At 35.6% G+C, this 23,248-nt stretch overlaps 1 long non-coding RNA gene across 1 annotated transcript in view; it reads right to left on the bottom strand.

Moving 5' to 3' along the window:
* The window catches only part of LOC117244281, a 121,584-nt gene extending 99,178 nt beyond the window's left edge, over window positions 1-22,406 (bottom strand). Inside the window, exons 1-2 of the long non-coding RNA XR_004497042.1 lie at window positions 22,394-22,406; window positions 13,996-14,062 (exon numbers count right to left, since the gene is read on the bottom strand). This is a non-coding gene — a long non-coding RNA (uncharacterized LOC117244281). The remainder of the gene's footprint in view (window positions 1-13,995; window positions 14,063-22,393) is intronic.
* Window positions 22,407-23,248: the final 842 nt, after the last annotated feature.

Below are 23,248 nucleotides of genomic sequence, written 5' to 3'. Positions count from 1 at the left end.
AATATTCTGCAACATAAAAGTTGCTTTTTCTTAATAGTTCATTAGTAACAGAGGATTCCAACAGTTTCAGAATATTAATTCCTAAACTCTAAAGAAATAACCATATTTTCATTCTTATGTTTACCCATCTTTGTGACTTTATGCATATGACATGTATGTTAAGTGGTATGATGAATACAGAAAGAGGACAGGTTAAAAGACAATTAATTATAATGAACCCAAGGCAGCACTCAACTCACTCTGTCCCACTCAGATTTCCACAAGGTTGTGTTATCCCCATGCTTTCATATCATGTACATATGCATGTGTCTGAAGTGCTGAAGATCTTCTGCAAAGATATATGTTCATCCTACTCCTAGCCAGGAGACAGCAGTCCAAAAAGTGTGTTCTCAAGCTATAGTTCCATAACCATTGATACTGGAGCTGTGCACTGCAATACAGATTTGATTTGTATCAGACGTGAGAACACAACCACATTTTCCCCTCAAATTAGATGGTGCAGACAATATAGTGTCTGTGATAGCTTTATGCTCTGCCCTGGTTACATGAAGCTATAGTAGAGCAGATAATAGTCAATCTGGCATAAAGCCTAACAATAATGTTGACTTGTCAAAATTCCCAGAAAACTGTTGAGGTAGCAGAATATGTTTGTACCGGATCATTGCTTACCATCATGTAGCTGCAACATTCCTGATTAGAAGCGGGAGCCCTAAAGCCAGATTCAGTCTGCTGTTGAACTGTGGCCTTGGAACAGCTTATCCCACCCAGCTGGAGGACAGTGCTGAGCTCTGGCTTGCTCAGGTGAGCCATTTCCTTCCGCCTGCCATCCGCAGAGACCAAATCTCATAGAAAGCCAAGGCTTAAATATGAGCAATAAGCTCAAATTGCAATTGCAATAAGCAACAAGCCACTTCTTGTGGCTCTTAATTTGTGCTAACAGAAAGCACGCTACAGGCAATTTCACAGGTAAAGAGTTTACTGCTTGGTTTTCCTGAGTTACAACAATATGTCTAATTTACCCTGATAATTTAGCTGTGCAGAAATTAAGGCTAACAAAGTGGTAAACAAACGAACACTTATTACACCTCACAAAACAGCTGTTTTTCCCTACACGAAATACTGGTGTGCTTTATCAAAAAGGAAAATATCTCTTCCTTTTTGGATGTCACAGACCCTACAGCTAGCCCTGAGAAGTCTTGCTAAAGTTCCACAGATTCACATATAAAGCTGCGAATAAGCTTATCTTGCATGCACTAGAAAGAAATGCTTACACTTTATGGCACTTAATTTCAAAAGTTCAAATTCTCTCAAAGGGAGCAGAGATCACGTGAATAATTTGATTGTATTAACAGTAATACAATACTGGTGGGCTTTAAATCAGTACCAAAAAAGAGACTAAACCAAGTCTCAGCCATCCCAAGGCCTTACTTCAGTCTATGTTCCTACTCTTAAAATGAACCATAAGTCACCTGAGAACCATGGGTTAGGGGAATAATGAGTAATATCACAATGAGAAACTAAATTTGGTCTTTTCTAGGTGTAAAATTATGTGTCTATTTTTTTGGGAGTGGAGTTTTGCAGCAAAACAGGATTATATTTCCCCAAAGAGACTTAAAAATTGAATTTAGAATAGGCACATTTTTGCACATATGTTTGTGCACACACTTGGTGAGGGAACCCTGGACAAGGCAACATAAAGCAAGAGCAGTTTCTAAATGCAATAAATTTTCTATATGAAAAAAACCTTTTGCACATGATCCCAATTTGGAATCTGACCATTTTTTTCCCAAACATACTTATAGGCTCCCATTTAACTTGCTGCCATTATTTAACATATCTGTTACTACTACTACTACTAATAATAATAATAAGCTGTTCTGGTGGCTGAAACAGTACCCAAAATCACATTTTCTTAGCGAGCAATTACTAGTATCCCCTGTGATACTAACACCATGCTAGTTCCCAGAATAATTAATTCCCCCTGAGGCAAAGTCCCTGCTTGCTATTGTATCAAAAAAAACCAAAACAAAAACCTTTCCTTGCAATTTGAGAACTTCAGGTTGAATCCAGGTATTGCCATGCAGCGCTTTCTACAAGCAACTCTTGGGAACATCCCAAATCTCCCTAAAAGAGCAGGCTGCATATAACAAAGCAGGGTAAGGGGAGTTTCATAACAAAAACTCCAAACAGAGATTGAAGGTTCATAGAAAACCTTGTATTGCCTCAAACTCACCGGAGTTCAAAGGAAGTAGTGAGCAGTGTATTTTACAGAGCCAAACAAACACAGAACGGAAGTGATTTGCCTGAAGCAAGATTGATAACAAAGCACAAGAATGGAATCAAACACCATTAGTTTTACAGCATAACAAGAACTGCGTGAGTTCAAACTTATCAGACATTTCTGACCAAATGTATTCTGAAAATCACTTTTCTGTCCAACAGAAACCTCTCTCAGCCACATCCACAACATCTACTACAGCAGGCTAAGTGCTGCAGCTCATTTGGCTATTACTGTCTGACCGTGTCTCTGCATCCACAGTGGTACATATAGATACAAGCCTCTAAAACCAGATTACTATTATATACTTATTTATAAGGTGAATCAATATTTATTATATTTGGCTAGAAAAAGTGAAGAACTGGGGAGGAGAAAAAAAAAATGTAAAAGCCTTTACACAACTGCATTTGAAATACTTCAAACACCAAGGCCAGCAGTTACAAGAATGACAGTTTTAGGAAATAATGTTGCATGTCTAGATCATTCCACATTAGGTGGAAATACTCATCACCACAGACATTGAGGCAGACCTCTTGTTTAGCATAACTTCAGATAATTTCAATTATTTTTTTTTTCAATTTGATGAAGATTTCTCCCTGTCCCCCCTCCCCTCCGTTGATGATACATGGTACAGAAGGGCTTTATATTACAGTAATAAAATTGGCCCTATTTTCTCATTAGCAGAAGTCTGAAGCAACTTGCATGAACAAGTATACATCACCAGCCACCCTCCTATATGAAAATATTTTCTGTGCTTGTGTCACTTCACTCAAATTCTTTATTTTAGATTCAGTCTTCACATTGAGAAAATCCTTAAGTATAAAAGCTGCCCTGCAGAAAGTCTGGCACAATAGCTCTAAGATGGAAAGAGCTGCATTCAACTCTGTGTAGTGAGCCTATTTTACCTACATAAAGACTTGTCAGCATTATTAACTATTATAAGAACTATTGTTCTTCATCAAAAAGAACAATCAACGAGGTATTTACAAGTTTTATTTTGCAAAAAATTATGCTTTTACATATTGCAGTAATATTAAGAATTATATCCATGCAGATTAATGACTAATGAAATTAGGAATAACTGAATATATGAAAAGCATGAAAATGGTCTTTAACAGATGTTTCTACAGAACTTATTCTATTGTCAGAAAAAGAGAATCAGCCTCATGCACTTTCTGCAAAGATAAGTTCCAAAAATGAGGTCTTATTTTTCCCTTAATTTTGAAAAGTAATGAGCCCTGTTTGATAATGCAGTCTGTGTCTTTTTTAACAATCTGCATGTGAATCACTTAAAAATATTCAGCTTCATTTAACATGACAGCTCAATAATTTAGATACTGACTGTTCTCACTTTGAATACTTGGAATTTAGTAACACCTCCATGGTTATACTTACCTGTTCTTACTTTAATGAGCTTAGCACAAAACATATTTTAGTCAAACTTAGTGGTTTTTAAGTCCATTTAAATTTTAATGAAGTGATCTGAAAATCTGTACCATCTATTCAGTGAATCACATAAGGAGAGCCTTTCAATGAAGGAAAACTCCCAAGTTTACCTTGGCTTCCAAAGCATCACACATTCTAAGATACAATACAGTCCTGCAAGCTTTGTATATAATTCCAAAAACTATTCTTGATTGTGTAATAGTTGACTTCTAGTATGTTGAGCCTGCTTTGATGTCAGAAGAGAGAACCTCTGAAAATCCTAATTATTGTATAGGAAACACTGAATATTTTCATATCCCCTTTTTTTTTTCTTTCTGTGCAATTTCTCTAACAGGGAAGATTATCCTTCTGTAAATCCCAGAGGCTCTCAAGCAACAGGGCTGCTGCATAGCTGAAATATTTAAGTGGAAGAGGAAACCTCTGGTTTGGGTTGAGATACCTGCCATAAGTCTTGGAGTAATATTCCCCAAGTAGCAATCTGTAGTAGTATCATCTGAAGTCCCCTCACGACCATAAAAGTGAACTGGATAAACCAAAGTCATAAAAAGGAAGAGAGAATGAATGCAAGAAAGAGAAAACTAAGATACTATACAAAGTCATAAATTCTAATACCTTTTTTTTTTGTCATGCAAGCTTGGAACCTTTGAGACAATCAGAAAAAAAGTTGAAATCTTATCTGAAATGAGCAGAAATATAAAGGAAAAGTCTAATTGATCTATACCTATAAATCTTTCCATAGAAAGGATCATTTCAACATTAGAATTATGAAGACCAATACAACCCCTTGGGGAATTTTTGTAAAATAATTTAAAACTGTGACAATTATTTATGAAAGTGTGCATCATTGTTCCTTGAATAATTTCTACTGGTGTATACAGTTAACCTCAGATTCCCAGAACACTTCAACTGATTTAGAAAAAAACTCCACTCCCACGAGAAACAACACTGCACTATATTATACCACTTCGTTTTCTCATCTAAATGTAGTTCTGAATTGCTCTGGAAAGCATTTCTTCTCATGCCTGTTTGAATATGCTACATTGCAAGACATGCTTCAAAGTACAGTCAAGTGAAATGATTGTTGAAAATCCTTGAATCTGTCAAACAATATGACAAAAGGATGCACTTATTTAATCTTGTGTAATAAACATGAACATGGGAATGCACAAGCACAGAATACAGATGATTTTTAAAGCTTAAATGTTTTCCTGATTTTAAAGGGCAATACTCTAATTCAAGCTGATTCATAATCTAGAAGAGAATATAAATTTAAAAAAAAATACTTAAAGTACAAAACATCTGGAAAAAATTTACATTGTATTTCTACTAGTAACCTTTGTAATACTTGTGTTACAGTATAACAGGTTAAAACATTTATCTCTTTTGTTAGAGGTACAGGTACCTGATTTGCAACCTGTCTCCCACTGAAGAATATCCATATATCCTATTTTCGTTTCCTTCAGGTACTAGAACCCCAGGCAACCTAGATAACTGAAATGATTTTAAAGAACCTCAATTCAGATTTCAGTCACTGTTATATTCAGACTCAATTTTAAGGAAAAGCTACATACAGACAGGAGAAACAAATAACTTCTGTAGTTTTTTGGTGTTGAGTAAATTAGAAGTCTATATACATGTAAGAAAAAATGAATTTGTTGTTTTGGGGAATTAGCCTTTGTTCATGCCTTCTACAAAAACCTAACTAATTAAATCAAATGTATATAAATACTGACATTTCTTTCATCACAAATCTATGAATTAATCCACTAAACTTCACATAAGTCTGAATCTAGTGCTTTTGTGGTGTCCAATACAGCAAATCTGGAAGCAGGGAGATAGACCCAGGAACATTTCAGCAGGGGTTCAAGTCACCATTGAAGCCATTTAAGCACAATTTTTTTGGTTGAGCCTCCCTTACCATATAAGCTGATGTTATAACTAGTCATGGGCAACAGCAGCTATAATAGAATAGTTATAATAGAATAACTATATTTATAAGAATAAATATGAAAATTATGATAATTCACAGTTAGGAAACAATAACTGATAACAGGAATGGCTCCTACAGACTATACTATTATCTTGAGATGATCTCGGTCTGTTTAAAGCCACTGCCCTGCCAAACCATAATGCTAACTTGTTTACAATAAGGACCAAGAAACAGATTGCTTTATACATCTCTTGAAAGCCTAGATGTGCCCACTTAAAGTGGAAAAATCACATTCACAATATTTTCTTGACAACTTTGAAAAAAGGTCTTCATTTTCTGTATTGTAAACATCACTCTCTGCCTAAATAGGGTTTAGATCAGAGATGTACAAATGATAAATTTTCCTGTTCAGCACACCCATTGACCAATAAGATAGATGAAACAAAGATACCTCCAGTGGAAGTGTAACGGAACTTGTAAGAGTTCAATTATCAAATACCCACATATTACTTTTCACTTATCTGAAAATGACACATTTAATTCTACAATATGTGAGTATGTTTGTTTGGAATTTTTTTCCAGTAAGCCCTTAAATCTTTTAAACTGGATGACAAATTTCAAGTTAACATTGCATTCAGCATAAAATCAGAAGACTGTCAAAATTAGACATTTTCTCAATATTTGCAAAAAAAAAAATCTAGTTCTTTGTTAATCTGTTCCCCTCCCTGTATACCTTAGCTGCACAGAAAAAAAATCACTGTGTGACTTGGACCTCATTTTCAGTAGGCCTCATATTTAGCTTAGCTTATTATGGAAAGAACATAGGGTATATTTTTGTTCATTAATTGCATCACTGGAACTTTGTTAATTTTGGACATTACAACTGATTATGATCCTCAGACAGCAGAGAAATCCTTTGTAAAGAAATCTTTCCAATTTAATGTTTCGGTAAGCAGGGAAACTGCTAACAGTGCCTCAATTATCAGCTTTTCACATAAACCCTCCACTGAATTCCATACTTGGGTGAAAATCCTACCTTTAGTAATATCTTTGTCTCCTGAAACCTTTACCCCTTTACTTGACAAGTAGCTTTTCCCTCCCTGAAGCTGCGTTATTTTCCTGGTAACTCCTGGTCTTTTGCACTGGGAGTTGGTTTTTCCACTGGTATAGTATTTTAAATTTATTTGGTCAACATGGATCTCCATCACCTCAGAAAGAGCTTATTAGACAACATAAAAAATATTGAAACTCATGGATCTAAACAACTGTACTATAAAATCATATAATAGGCAGTGCACTGATGATCTCTCACTTCCACACTAGAAGCACTCATTATGCAAAAGTTGCAGAAGTTAAATATTTGTGTTCCAACACTGCCAAAAGACAACTCAGATTATTATAAGTAGACCATTTTACAGTGAGTTCAGTTTCGTTTACCATAATTACAGTAAGGGTAAGTGTCAGAAATACTGGAAAAAACCCCACAACTTGATGTTCATTGAAAATTGCTGTTCCTCTACAACTGTTTCAGAAGACTGTCAGCATTCTGTATTCTACTTTCCTAATATTTGTCTTAAGACACAATTCTTAGCTCTAAAGACAAAATGCAAAGAAACAAAAGCATTTGGAGATTATTTGTTTCAATAAATACTGTATTTCAAATATAACCTAATATCTAGTGTGCCTCTAAGGAAGTTTTCAAGTAAATTATATTAAACTAGACGCATCCTGCTGCAGTGTATCCTCAAACACTGTATTAACTGATAGAGAAGGTAGATTGCCTGGTGCAAACCACTGTCAATATAAAAACATACCAGTAATTAAGGAATATTCTAGAAATAATTTTTAGTTTGCTAAAAACTTTAATAGTAATAAGAAAAAAAAGACTTCTTAAATTAGCTCAGCTAAAACTGTAATGCTTTTAGAAAATATAAGGCATACTTGGTTTGCAATTTACACTCACGTGTAGGTATTCACATTAACTTTCATTGATATCTGTGTGCACAAGCTGTTGATAAGCAGCATCTTATGAAAAACTCCATTACTTGTGGACAATATCCAGTACAGCTCACCAGCTCGGTAATGCAAGGTCATTCTAATTACCTCCTCCAAACTTTATTCTCCCCTCTGTGGCACTAGTAATCATGAGGACACTTTGAAATGCTGATGCAGCATTGTAATGATTTATTTTGAAATATGCTATATTTAATGCTAATCATTGGAACTGCATATTGGATATTTGCTGAGGTTACCTTTAAAATGACATACTATGAAAAAGAAAGCCCCCTACACCTGAAGGCTTCATAAGCAGTCCTGTAACTAACACTGGAGAGAACTGCAAATCGTTTCTAAAAATCTAGCTATTGGGCTAGTTTTTCAAATCAGTCAATCAATCAATCAGTAACTAGTGACTACTTGTTCTTCCTATTGAAGTAAAGGCCCTCGGTGCAGACCAAGTGCAGGCAAAAAACACTGTTTTGTACTTTGCATATCATGTTTTGTACTACACATCATCAAAAACCAACTATCTTTTCTGATCCCCTGACTTCACACACTTCTCCATCCATTTGACATGTGCTAAAAGGTAAAATGCACTCCACCAGATTAAGGTCACAAAAGTATTCCTGACTCTGAAAAAGGCTCAAAAAGTGTAGACTGTTTTACATACAACTCCTGGGATGCTTTAGGGAAAGCACTGTCAGATGATCTGAAGAGATCAAAATCTCATTATCTAACTCAACATTGTGGCTAGTAGCCGAGCATTAGAAATGACAACTAACACACTGTAGCATGATTCCCAAAATAGTCACTTGATAACAAAGGGCTTCCAGAAGGGAAACAGCATTTTTTATGCATTTTTACTACAGCAATCTGAAATAATGTTTTTTTGTTTGTTTTTCCTGTGGTAATAGTCATGTGCAGGGAATCAAAGGTCTGCCTTGCCCAGCAAATTATCTTCTCCCCCTCCATGCAATTTGGCCTAAAGTAGATGCCTGGCAAGTATATATCAGAAAATATATATCATTCTTGCCTCAGTGCTTTCCCAACAGTCATTTTCATTTAGAGCCTTTTCTGATTTGGAAATGTTCTCTGGGTTTGAATTTTGTGTTAATTACCTCACAGCTCTTAGGGCAAAGTTTCTTTTATGCTAATCAGCACATGGTAATGGAAGCAGAAACTGATATTAATTTCAAATTTTATAGCTAATATTTTGAATGCAATACATTTGTGTCCCATTGAATTTTGCAGCCAGCAGGGGCTTTGTTGGTACAACATGTTGCCCTTTCCAAAACAATGTCTATTGAAAATTTCCAATGATTTATATGTTTCAGTCTTCCTTTCTGTGACAAGGGGAAGCAAACCAGAATGAGTTGATTTGTAACAGTAAATTGCTTTTAGGTATAAAATTATCAGTTAATAACATTCAAAGTATGACTTCATTATTTACATACTTTATTTAGTGACCAGTGCTCTTTCGTCCTGCTTACAACTCTAAGTCACCGATCAAAATTTCTTTTACTGCTATATATAAACTTTTTAGTAGCTTAATTCCATTTTATTTGAAGACAAAAAAGCCAAATTATTATATTTCACTTCAGTATATTTGCCACATATTTCCCTGTGTCAGAACATCGCATTTCCTTAATTAGGAAAAGATTCCCTTGTTAGTAGAGTGACTGACTGCTCAGCTTTAGCTAAGACCTAGACACAGAGACCCCTAGGGGCACATGCAAACTTCAAGCCTGAGCCTTCATCTCTTATGTGACCAGGTCAGCTGTAACAACCAAAGCTTATTTTGTTACTTACAGAGTAAATTGTCCTCTTACATAGGGCATTTCTCCCTAACAAAGGGGCTGGAAGCTAGCCCAAGTCACATGCAGAAAGCAGCTGCATCACTAGTTAAACATGTGTATCATCAGAACACCAAGAGGTACAAAGAGTTTACACGGTGGACTATTGTGCTGGTAGAGTGGACCTCCTTTCAGTCAAATGAAAAGTGAAAAAGGCTTACAGAAGAACAAGCTGCAAGGACAATTAATCTCATTCACTCCCTATTTGAAAGAAGTTCAGTTTTAAAGCAAAGAAGTAAAAAGACAGAATGGGCAACAAATCTGATTCAGTCTTCAGGACATACATGGTCACTATGTAATCTAGAAGCACCTATATCTGAAAAATTTTAAGTTAGCAATCATACAAGAATTTATGTTGTGAATGATCTGCAAAAATACACTCTCAGTAGACAGGAAGATATCTCATTTTCTGCAGCTATCATATGTCTTATCTATCTGCCTCTAGATGGACAGATAGGTTCACCCAAGTATGTTTTATACATTCCAGATGCAGTCCTCATGTGATTTACTTTGTTCAGCTAACTCTAGAAAAGTACAAGACAACCGGCTAAAAATTTTATTCCCATTAGAACATGAACTCAGTTCTCCTAAGACTGCTAACACTTTGCTCTCTATCCCATTAAAGTTGCAGCAAATGAGCAGCTTTTTGAAGGAAACTATGCCAGCAGCTAAAATAATCAAGGTATACATGAAAGTGATAAACCAGAAGAGAATAAGACAGAAAGACATTACTACAATTCTGATATTTAGACCAACTGATCTTCTAAGAGTATCTTTTATGCTGGTATTTTCTTTGATCTACCAACAAGATTTTTGTTTGTTCTTCCAGCTTAATGTGTTCTGGGCTAGATGAAGAGCTTTTACTTATGACTCATTTGTGGAAGTAACCCTTGAAAGCATGTTTCCCAGACAGTCATTATCATTTTGATTACATGCCAACAATGCTTCCTTATGCAAAAAAGGGCTAAACTCACCAAATCCAAAAGCATCACACTCTTATCTCAAAGCTCAAAGGTTGAATAGCATTACAGAACCTTTTTCAGTTACTGTTTTACAAAACCTTCATCTATGTGAATTAGAGTACACCAATTACTTTATATCTGAAAGTTAAATAAAAAAATGGTCTCAAAAATTACTCAAAATTTACTGCAACTGAGGAATGTTTATTTAAATGTAGTGGCATTCTAATTAAGGACTCAGGTTGCTGTACTCTGGGTCTACCTGTATCAGGTAGGCTTTTGTACGAGCACAATACATGGGTTACTCTGGCAGATAGAGGAAAAAAACACTCTGGAAACATCTAATGAATTATTCAGTTTCCTAATATTTTTGAGATGTAAGAAGCACATTCATGTCAACACCATGACTTTCATATTAGTAGATCTTCATCCTTGAAGTAATCTTTATAATTTCTTATTGGTAAACAAATCAGTACTTTTAAAAACACAAACAAAAAAATCCTACTCAAGTTATTTCCCCATCCTCTGACTCAGGATGAGCAAACAAAACAAAAAAAAAAAACAAAAAAAACTTGACAAATAGAACTGAGAAGTGGACAAAAATATTAAAAAAGGGGAAATAATAACAGTTATTAGAATTATCAGAATGGACAGAACTTCAAAACACAGGAGATGCAAGATTAAATAAAAAGGATTAATTAATTCTACTAACTTATTGAAGTAATGATAGATTATATCCTTTCAAATGATGTATCTATCCAAATTCTGAAATTTAATGTTTCCCTTTCCCGGGACTATAGTTATTTTTCTTATTAAATTTCTTTGGTTTTTTTAGGTCTTTTACTGATCGAACTTCCAAGAAGGCACTTAACCTGATTTTAGAGACTTAGATTACATCATAGGCTACTGCTTTCCCTTCATATTTAAAAGTAAGGCTACTACTTCAATCAAAACTAACTATTTAGTTTTGTGTAATGCATTGGAAATACAATATCCCATCTAACAATAAGCCTTCTCCAGTGGAACAATGATTATGCATAAGAATGGTCATCTATAGAGATGCCCAGTTAATGGGCTGCCTGCTGTTCTTTCTCTCCTTCAAGCCATAGGGTATTTCTACAAGAAAAATAGCTGGACACAGAAAACACAAATAAAAGTATACCCTTAATCTGTGGAGCAATTCTCTAAAGGGCTTTTTAAACAACATGTGTTAGAATAGCTGTTTTCAGGACAAAGTACACATGGGCCTCCAGGTGTAATCAGAACTGGTAAAAGAAGTAGACAGAATAGCTTCACTATTTATTCACCACTTATTATTTTGCACTATGTGTCAAACATTGGAATATATTCCTGAAAAGACACCAAAAATATTAAAGCATAACAGGATAAATTAATTCTTTACTGGTAGTAAAACAAACATTTCAGTATTGTATTTGTGATAGCAATGGAGTCCTCTCTTTTTTAGCCAATTGACAGAAGTTCAAGTGATTAAGCAGAAAATAGATCTTTCTTTGCAAGATCAAATACTGTCTCTTAAGCAACTACTGTGAAGGTTTAAAATTTGTTTGCCCCTCTGCTGGAACAAAATATCATGTGTACTTCTAGCTGATACTACCTTCTTTGACATTTCTTCACTACTTAGTTGAGAAACAAATGATATGTGTTGGCTCAATAATATCACAGCATGTGGGGACAAACAGATTGACCAGTTAAAAATAAAAGCAGATATTGAGCAAAAATAAAACCAAATCAACAAAGCAGTTTGCCACAAAGCTTTAAAATGAAAGCCTAATTTTTCCCTCTTAACTTGTCTAGAAATCAAATCCCAAGTTTTCTTTGGAAGACACTTAACTGTTCCTCCACCTCCAGTCTCATTTCAATTTAAAAAACATCAAAACCAAAAACCCCAAACCTGAGCACCCCCAGCATACTTCAAAAAATAGCATCATGTGATGTAGATTTTTCTCCACAGAGAAGACTGTCATCAGAAAAAAAATTAAACAATTTTATGATGATCAGGAGATATGCAGTTTTCCTTTATGTAAATATTTATACAGAATCCTTCAAAAGTTCTGCTGCTTTCAAATGTATCAGACCACTAACAGTAAATAAAAAGCTCTAAAAAACAAGCCCTATAAAAAGAAATTGACCAAGGAAAAGTTATAAAGTGTTTCCTAAAATGCTGCATCCTACCCTGCCCAAGATCTTCATATTGCAAATTAAAGCTGATTCTCCTTTTAAGATCACCAACTCTCCGCCTTTACTTAAAAGAATAGTGAAAAATTATTCAACATGTGTTTCAACTTGTACATACACAAAAAAATCACTGGAGGTAAGTTGATTTAAGAATACTCAGTATATTTCTTTGTTAAAGGATTTAATTAGGTCTCAGTTTGTTGTACCACAGCTTGTAGAGGTGTAAGACTGTTTTATTGTTATTGAGAACTCACAGGAAGAGATGAATTTAGGAAAAGAGGTGGGGACTTAATACTACATTCAGAAACAACCAAAACTACTCTTAACAAAGCTTTGTAATGACACTGATTGTTACAGACCCCTGGAAATACTACAGGGCTTATTCCTCTGATCTTGATCAGACATTGCCCGAAGCAATGATCTCCTGAGGTCAGAGAAGCCCTCTAGCAGCAGCACACTCTGCTTCTGAGTGCAAGACTGCCTGTCTCCCTCCAACAATCCTTACTCGGTACCTAATGAAAACTGAAGGCAAACTGGAAGCTAATAAAAGATATAACCTTCCCAAATCAATCCCTTGGCACTAAACACAACAACTGATATAAATTTACTTTTATATTCCATCTTACAACAGGTATGCGTTCAAAATTCATTTACGAAGGACATAAAGCCTTAATGTGGACAGCAATTTCCAATTGTGTTGTTTTGCATGGAGACTGTTAAAAGCTATTAAGAAGAGCAGTGCCTTTATGAAAGACAATGAAGTATTTTTTTTAAATTATTGTTGATGGCATACAGTCGCTTATTTTTAACCCTGGCTGCAAAAACCCAAAGCAATAACCTAAAAATAGCGTATTGTGAACTACTTTTGTACCTTTCAGAACACTGACTTGTTCTCTGTCTAAACATTAATTTTCTGCTTTTCTGGTCTCCTGTAATCCATTTGAATATAATATATAATAATGTATAATATATATATAAAATATAATAAAATTCTCTTTAAAGGAATAGTAACTCTTCCACTTCAGTTTCTAATAATTTTAATAGCATGAAAAAAAAATATTTCATAAACAAAATTATGCCCATGCATAACACTGAGAACTATAGCCAACTGAAAAAGTAGCCTTTACTCCAGTTGGGCTTTCCTTCTTGTGAAAGATAACTAAATATTCTAAGGAAACGCCATCTGATCCACTGAGAGAACCTACTTGCATATTTCAGAATAGGCAATATAGTGGGTGGCAATAATGGCTTCCTGGAACACATTTAAGGTAAACATCAAACACTTAAAAGGAGAATTTCTTCATTAAAAAGAAATTATAACACCTAAGTACTTACTATTACTTCCTGGCAGTAGAATCTATGTTCTCAACGAAAGCATGAAGCTATAGTTCGAAGTTATTGCCTGTTAAGAAGTCAAAACAACAAAAATATATTAATTTAATATAGAATAAACTTTGAATTGCAAAAGCTAATAAGAATCTTTTCATACTATAAATAAGAAATATACCCACAATAAGGTCTATGTCTCTCCACCCTCTCCTCCCCACACTAATTAAGACTCACAAACACGGGACAAGTGGAATTTATGTCTTTATGGAGACACTGTCACAGAATGAGCTAACAAATTCTGCCTTGGGACCATAGAAAAATATTCAGAACATGCACAAACCAAACATAATGGAATGAAAAATATGCCCTTATACATTCTAATACTCCAGCAGCAGACACAAATTATTACAATATGGACACTTCCACTTATAACTGGCAAAATAAATAGGAGCAGATACTAAAAACAGGCATTAGATATAACTTTGCTGACTTTTTAATACATTGAAACCAATATTATGGTATCTCCAGATTATCACTTATTCCACTGGATTTACCAAATGTATCAGATCTGAGAAAAATTTAAATCTGATCACATTGACAATGCTCATTCTCATATCAGCTACAGCAAGTGATTAAATAGCATAAAAATAGTTTCCTACACTGATATATTCTAATTTTGACATAAAAAAGGTGTTTGCAACAGTTGGAACAAATAAACAGAAAGCCAAATCAAAAAACATTTTTTCTATGATTTGTTCAATCTTACAGGTAATCCTACTTGTATTTTCCCTTCCATTCCAAATACCAATTTCAAGTGAAATAACAAAAAACATCAGTTGTATTACATATGGACAATATCAGGTCTTTAGGATTCATGAAAGTAGTTAAGTCCACAGATGCTTTCTAAATTAGAAGTTCTCTGAATTCTTAATGTGACTCCTTACATGCCAAAGTAGAATGAATAAAACATGTCCATGTGCCCTTAGCTATTGAGATCCTGCAACTGTAGGAGCAATATAAAGATAAAAAGTTGTCACTCCAGATTATGATACTTCAAAGTAAATACCTATTTTCACTCATAAAAAATCATAGTTTCAACTATTGTTCCATTTCCCAATTCTCCATAGGAAAATTCTATGATTCTTTAAGAAGAATGATTTGTTCTAAATCCTACAAGCATTTTACATATTTCATATTACATAAAAGCTGAGATTTAATACTAAAGGTGAGACACAGATATCCTGCAACAGAAATCTTATTTGCAGGTTTATCAAGAAATTATTTAAGGCAGAACTGCAGGTTTCACTTCATGTGGCCTCCAGATCAAAACAGGGAAAAAGGAAATTATACCATGAGACCTTTGAATAAAAGACAGCAACCAAGTTTGGAGCAGCAGAACTTTGGGCAAGTGTCAGGAAAATTGCATGATAAGATTAAATAAAAGTTAGAAATTGTTCAGCAATGAAATAAAACTCTTCTATTTTCTTATATTTTTCACTACAAGAAAAGCTAGAAACAAATTCCAAAGTGAAATCACATTTTGTATATTTTAAATGCTAATATTATGCAAAAGTAGTCTTCTTAAACATAGAAGACATGAAGTCATCTTTTATTTTTTTGTACAGGTTGAAAAACACATAATATGTAACAAATCACATCATACACGTCACATGTTTGGTTTTTTTTTCCCCCCCAACATTACTCAGTAGTTTTCATTTACAACATAAAACTTGGACAATTTAAAGATCCCTGTTTCCAGATTCATTAGGTCATTAAAACAGGGGATGTTCTGGAACATGTTGATATGCCAGAATGCAAGATAAACTGTTTCTGTCTCAAAGCTTGGTTCTGTTTGTTTGTTTTTAATATTCTCACTTAAAAGAGTTAACCACAGCTGTGAATCAAGATGTAATTCAATGTATGAGTTAAGAAAGGATAGCCTTAATTCTCCATGATATTAGTAATACCTGCAACAGAATTCTTTAATTCCGCTCATTTCCTACTTCCATTAAATAATGGCAAAATTAAAATACTAATTAAAATATTAAATTGTGTATATATATATGTACTTATGAGGGCCTGATACATAATATAGATGGTAAAGTAGGATAATGGTTAAACTAGGATTAGGAAACTAGAATGTGTGTCACACTGGCTTATTCCATTACAGTCTAATAAAAAGCCTAGATGATCTATAAAATAACAAAAAATTACACAGAAGTGCTAGAGGAACGTCAGCTATCAGTGGCAATTAGGATTTTCTTGAAGGTAAGCTTGAATTCGGTCTCACTATCAACATGTGACAGCCACTCAAATTCTGCAGTTCAGATAATCACATGGGCTGTTTTGTCATTTATGTAACACAACTATGCTGAAGAGTGACAATTCTGTGTAGAGCTGTAAAATGAAAGCCTCAAACCCCACAGCTCCTAACCTGTAATTCACTATTGTTTAAACTTTGCAAAATTAATAGTACTAGTACATTTCCAGCTTGCCTTCTTTCCCCTGCCAAACCCTTTGATTAAGGCATGGAAGTTGCAGTTTGCTCTCTGTGGCTATCAAAGACTATTTGTTTGCACCTCTGAAAATATATATATATACATGCATATATATATATATACACACACATATACATATATACACACACATACACACACCCCAATTTCTCTGAAACCACATCTGGACTCCCATTTTCCCTCTCATGTAAAAAAAATTGTGTTCTACACGGCAGTATTAATTGAAGTTCAAATGTTAAAGACAATCATAACATTACTAACCAGAGGCACAAATTCAGTATCTGTAGGTGACTGAACTAATCATTAAGCAATCAGAGGGACAAAACTAAGCTTAGCTACAACAACTTCCTGAGTAAATATCAGGATTTGTACATAATGATTTGTACATAGATTTTGGAATTGCAGGTGGAATTATCTTTTTTTACATTACATCTAAGGGCTTATATAATGATGAATATAATTTTTATAATCTCCAAATACATTGGAGGGTAAAAGCCCCATGATCACTCATTTAAGCTAAATTTTCTAAGCTGCTATGTTTAAAAGATAGGTAGGTCATATGGCTGTACATTATTTTCTTTTTTACCATGCAGCAATTGTTATTTATCCACTATGCTGACTCTAAATACTACATTTTTCCTTTCCCCTTTAAGAAAAAAAAAAACAAACCAAAACCAAACATAATGATAAACTCACTGAAAAGTGTCTTGATAAGTTGAGGATATCTGATCAAAAACAATCAAAAGTGCTCTATTTACTTCATTTTTAAATTATTTTTCATAAATTTTATAGAACTTTCTGTTTAAAGAGAAAAGGTAGTGATCAGCGTATTTTGTTCCTTAGGTGTTTTCTTCCCTTTTGTTGTTTTCTTAAATTAAATAAGCAGATTTGGATGGCTGTTTCTAGTCAGGTGGAAGGCAAGGTAAAAGCATAACCAAAAAATAACTTTTAAGAACAAAATCAAATATATAACTTCAAAGCAGGAATTTACTTTTCAATACTATGTAAAATTCTACAGCAGATCTGTATATTTGATCGCTGTAACTTACTAGTGATAAAAACAAAGAAAAAAAACCAATGAAAACTACTCTAAAAAAAATAAAATTGGTCAGTTTCCTCCAAACAGAAAATAACATTTCATCAAGTAAGAAATACAAACCAAACTATGGGAAATTACAGGCTGAACTGTAAGAATTTACTCTTATTTTTTAAATCTATGTCCTCCAAAATAATTGCTTTTCACGACTAATGACAATGTGTAACAGAAACTGTGTGACTATTGGAGGTCTGCCTGCTTTGAAGAGCGAAGAGATCAGGTGTCAGGAATTATTTATTAGCATATCCAGTCAAGTAATGAGCTACATTTTATTCTTTTTGAACAGTCATATCACAAATTGCTCACATACCACATCATGTGTAATGCCAAGTGCAATGTAAGACCTGCAACGTGCTGGTACAGATGCAGTAAGTAGTCACTGACTGGCAAGGCCAATGGAAATGATGCATTGCTCTCATAGACAGATACATACATTTTGCAACATACTGAAACAATGCTTATTATAATTAAAAGGCCAGACTATTTCCAGGATAGAAACCAACATAAAGAAAAAAGTTAAAGTGAAAAATCAGAACATTTCTATGAGATTTGGGCAAACTGAAGAGGAAAATTGATTGACACTTGACTGAGGAAGAGTGAGATGAGAAGGAACTTTCAAAAGAACCTCATGCTGACTATACCAAAACTATTTATCGATTTTTACATTTTATTTAACTAACTTGGCCATTTGGAATCTAATTTTAAAAAATCTCATTGTATCGTATTTTAACGGCCTGAATCCCACACCGACCACATGAACAGCAAGACACTTCTCACCTAGGGAAGATGCAAATCTTCAGATTACAGCGAGTGAGCACACTGAGAAACATCCTACCTGCCAACTACACCTTCCACTTTAGCTTAAATGTAGTGGTGCTACAAAACGCCTCAGTTTCAGCTCACTGTTTTAGGTAGAGCTGGCACAAGAGAAACAGGAGCAGGAATAAGTGTCTGCCAGTGACTGGTAATTATAAAGGGCTGACAAGGCTTGAGATACCAAAGTGCACACAGCACTCTGCTCTGACAGCCCTGAAACATACTGTAAAAGACAAGAATTAACCACAGAATAATCAGTTCCTTTCTTCATGTCTGCTACTGGCAGTACCTCTTGGCCAGCAACCTATTTGTGAGCATAACTTGCTATAAAAACATACACACCAAATCATGCAGAATAAGCATAAGTACATTCATATCAATTGAAAGCTGTTAATCAATGGTATGTTAATTCACATTTAGTCTGAAGAGATATTTAATACTGTTGGGAGATCCTTTTCCATAACAATTGTATGAGTACACTTCAGAACAAAAGCAAAAAAAAAATACTGCTTTAAGGAACATTTAAGGATGAACTATATCTAAAAAGCAGTAGTAAAAGCAGATAAGAGTCATTGAAAGAGTTCTATGGAAGTCTGTTTTTATAGAGTGAATCATAATGAGGTGAAATTTTTTTTTATTATTCATAGGCAATTTATCATATTTATATCAGCAACAGTACATTCCTATGTGATAGGAACTGAAAGGAAAACTTCACTCTATTTCTGACTCAATACAAGCCTTGTGCTTCAACCATATTTTACATCTACTCATTTAATACAGTCCCTCAACCACAGTTCATTCACAAAAGCTCAAAGACAGGGACAGCAAGAACCTGAAATGATCGGGCAAACTCTTGTGTATTTCTGAAAACATACACATTGGTAAATGGGAGCAACTAAAACTGAACAAAGAAAATCAAGTAAACTGGACAGAAAACCATAACTTTTTAAACAAACCATTATCTAGAAAAAGGCTTGGAACAGCAAGCACATCCCTCGTACAATACAGAAAACTGCAGAGAAGTGCGGTCCTGAAGGTCATTAACTCCCAAGTCATATATTAGCACAAAAATCTCACTACAGAACTGTACCTGGCCCAACAAATCCTGCACTTCAGGGACAAAGCTTACATTACTGTATGCCCATCACATCACTAAGGCAGATGTATTATCATTTTGCAATATCATCCCATCATGCTGCACTGCACAGAATCATCAAGATGCAGGAACTGAAACCAGCAGTGGCATGCACACCCACTAGTATTGATATTATCACCTTGTTTTGAGCCTTTTGTTTGGAGTCTTTTCATTTTTTGGAGGGAGGACAGCTTGTCTTTGGGTAGGTTTTTTTGTCTTTAGTCAGAATGTGGTACAAATAAAATCTAGAAGTCACCTACACCAGTAAACACACCATAATATACCACAACACAGTGCACCCCCTTCCTTTTTTCTCCCCCTCACTCTCCCCTAAACCACCATCTACTTTGTATTCCTCTGCTATGGAGAGTGTATGAACTACAGTAAGGACCAAGTTTATTGCTTGCTTTTTTCCTGGGGTTGAACCTTTAAACCAGTAATACATTCCCAGAAGGAGAAAGACTCTTCAGAGAACCAGACTTCAAAGACTGTAAATTAAAAGAACCTGTTCAGTCCTAAAGTCAGGAGCCATTAAAGTGCTCATGGTGGGTTGACACTGGCTGGGTGCCAGGTGCCCACCACAGCTGCTCTATCACTTCCTTCTTCGGCTGGACAGGAAAAAGAAAACAGAATGAAATTCTCATGGGACAAGATAAGGTCACATATTGTCTCTCTCACTGCTTTCTCCTCAGGGGGAGGACTCCTCACACTCTTCCCTCAATCCATTGTGGGGACCCTCCCACAGGAGACAATCCTCTATGAACTACTCCAACATGAATTCTCCCCACAGGCTGCAGTTCCTCAGGAACTGCTCCAGCATAGATCTCTTCCATGGAGTGCAGTCCTTCAGAAAGAAGCATCCAAGATAAGCCCCCAGCATGTCACAAGTCCTGCCAGAAGCCTGCTCCAATGGGGGTTCTCTCCATGGATTGAAAGGTTTGTCAAGAGTCTGCTCCAGCATGGGTTTCCCACAGAGAACCCGTCAGGCATCCCCTGCTCTGGTGGGGGTTCCACCACAGGCTACAAGAGGATGTCTGCTCCAGTCTTGACCTCTGTGTGCTGCAGAGGCACAGCTGTTTCACCGTGGTCTTGACCGCAGGCTGCAGGGGAATCTCTGCTCTGCTACCTGCAGCACCTCCCGTCCCTCCTTCTGCACAGCTCCTTCTTGCTTATATTCTCACTCCTCCCTCAGCAGATCCATCCTGGAGCTGATTAGTATTGGCTCCTTGAGATTCAGGGGCAGCTTCTCACAGAAACCATCACTGTAGCCTTCTCCCTTCCCCCACTTGTTTAAAAAAAAGCAAAAAAACAAAGCAGCCCACCACTACATTAAAAGAAAGCTTTCAAGTATTGACAATTAAATAATACTTCTGAAAAAAAAAAAAAAAATCTACCGTGTAGGTTAGAAATCTATAGTATGTTATTTAAAACAGGGTTACAAGAAGCAGTGGTATGGTTAGCAATAATTAGTGGAAAAATAGGAGTCCGAAGAAGAGAGTTCATCTTTTAAAAGCATCAAAAAAGAACATATAAAGAAATTTCTCTTTCACTTCTCGTCTATCTGACACCTACAGAAGAGTTCCTATGCCTTTGGAAAGTGGATTTTTCTTTTTAAAGTGCCTGAAACAAAATTTCTTACAGGAAGACTAATTGGTGTGACCCAGCTTTCTGTGCCCACCACTTGTTTTTAATAACTTCCATAGTCATAGACATCAATATTAATTGGTATTTAATTTTATCGCTTAAGCTGCCTTTTAAAAAACACCCAATTTTACAGTTAGCTTTCTAATTCAGTGTCTCAGGTTTTTCTCCTCCCTTCTCCCACCAGGCAAATATTTGTTGGCCAAGTGGCTTTTCCCAGACTAAGACATCTGCTTATTCTGAAGTTTCCATAGGAATACCTGCAGTTGGAAATTCTGCCCACCAAAACCATCACTTCCTGTTAAAAATAAGAATTCTTGCAAGCTTTCAAACAGATTTCTTTGCTTAGGTTTGACTATATCATAAACTAGTCTAACATTTCATACAAAAGTGAATTGCAAGTGAGTCACAGGAGAAAGCATGGTTTAGTAATTTGTTTCAGCAAGTACAACTGGTTTGCTAGTAATTAGAGGACCTTTAAGAAGGGAACTGGCAAAGCGTGTCATTCTTTTTCTTCTCACCTTAACAAACTCTCACTGAGAGATACATAATAAGAATAGAATGAGGTAAGACAAGAAGATGAGATATGGGAAAATGGGAGTAGAAGGGAAATTAAACAGATGGAATTGGAAGGAGAGGCAGAAGCAGAAATAAACAGTAAGAGAAAGTGCTCAGAGAAAAAGACACCAAAATTAATGAAAAACTAAAAAATATAGGAGAATTAAAGAGTTAAGCAACAACAGAAAAAAATGGGCTAGAGTAGGTTTCAGCTGGAAAGAAGGATGAATGTTACAGGGCACAGCTTAATGCAGTGCAAGTATAAAAGAAAGCATGGTAAGAATAGCAGTTGAAGAATCAACAGCAGCAAGGCTCCCTATGCTTCATCTACTCATAAAGGCTCAGAGCTGGCTAATCCAGGAGAAGGGAACTGTTCCATAGAGCTGCCCAGCTGGGGAAAGGCTCTCCTCACACCACTAATTCATATCTACATTTATGATTTTAAGAATATTGCACAGAATAGCCCAGCACAAGTTGCAGAAACATCAACTTTAGCTTCTGTAGCTCACCTAGCAGCACATCTGCCTGTGCTGCTTCTCATTTACAGTTATTTGCTATTCCTAAAACATTTGTTTGCTTAACAGAACAAGCTTGCAAACAGTTACTCACTATGGCAGAAAGCACAACTTTAGAGCACCTTACCTTTCTCCTTACAATGACTTCCCCTCTTTGCCATGCCCAACACTTCAGTGCAAATCTCCATCAGCAGCCTCAGACTGCACAAAGCCAAGAATGTGTTCAGAATGCTCCTGTCTTGAGCCATTTGTACTTGGCACTCCTTACTTGCCAGCATACTTTTTTGTCAAGATCTTCTGCAGTTTGGAAAAGCAGTATCGTCCCCTCTGCCAGGACTAGTACAGGAAGACAGGGTAAAATGAGGGAGGATGCAAACCTCCCTCTAAGATTATCCAGAATTTGTATTACTAAGCTTAATAAATCACATGGATTTATCAGCCAGGCCCACACCTCTCTAGCTCCAGAATCACAGAGGTTTTCTTGAGTCTTCTGCTGCTCTACACCTTGGAAATACTTTGATTCTAAAAGGACATCTTCTGCTAGGCCACAAGGTGTGTAGCCCTGGTGTTTTTAGCTGACTTTACATGAGGGAACATGAAGGCTTATCGAGGGTTTGGGGTTTTTTCCTGTTTGGTCACATACACCTATTCTTACAGTTCTTCAATGAGCAGAATCTGGTGCATATGTCTTCCAATTCCTTTTCTAAATTTCTCTTTTCTTCTCTGCTAGTTGAGATTCCCCTCTATTTTACAGCCATCTCCACAGAACACTGATGATCTGTAACTATATTGTCTGCCTGTTTTCCTAAAAAATGCTACTACTTTGCTTCATTTGTTTTCAGAATGTAGTAGACCTCATCTAAAAAAATTAAACAAAACCCCAAGCTCTCCACAGTAGCTCAAACATCCTCCAACTAAGCGAGCAAACCCCCAAAGTGACCTGCTGGCCTCAGGGCTGTCCTGAGCTGTGCTGGGAACTGCC

Source organism: Parus major, chromosome 4 (assembly GCF_001522545.3).
Source record: "Parus major isolate Abel chromosome 4, Parus_major1.1, whole genome shotgun sequence".
Classification (NCBI taxonomy): Eukaryota; Metazoa; Chordata; class Aves; order Passeriformes; family Paridae; genus Parus; species Parus major.
This window is presented reverse-complemented; position numbering and strand designations above follow the sequence as displayed.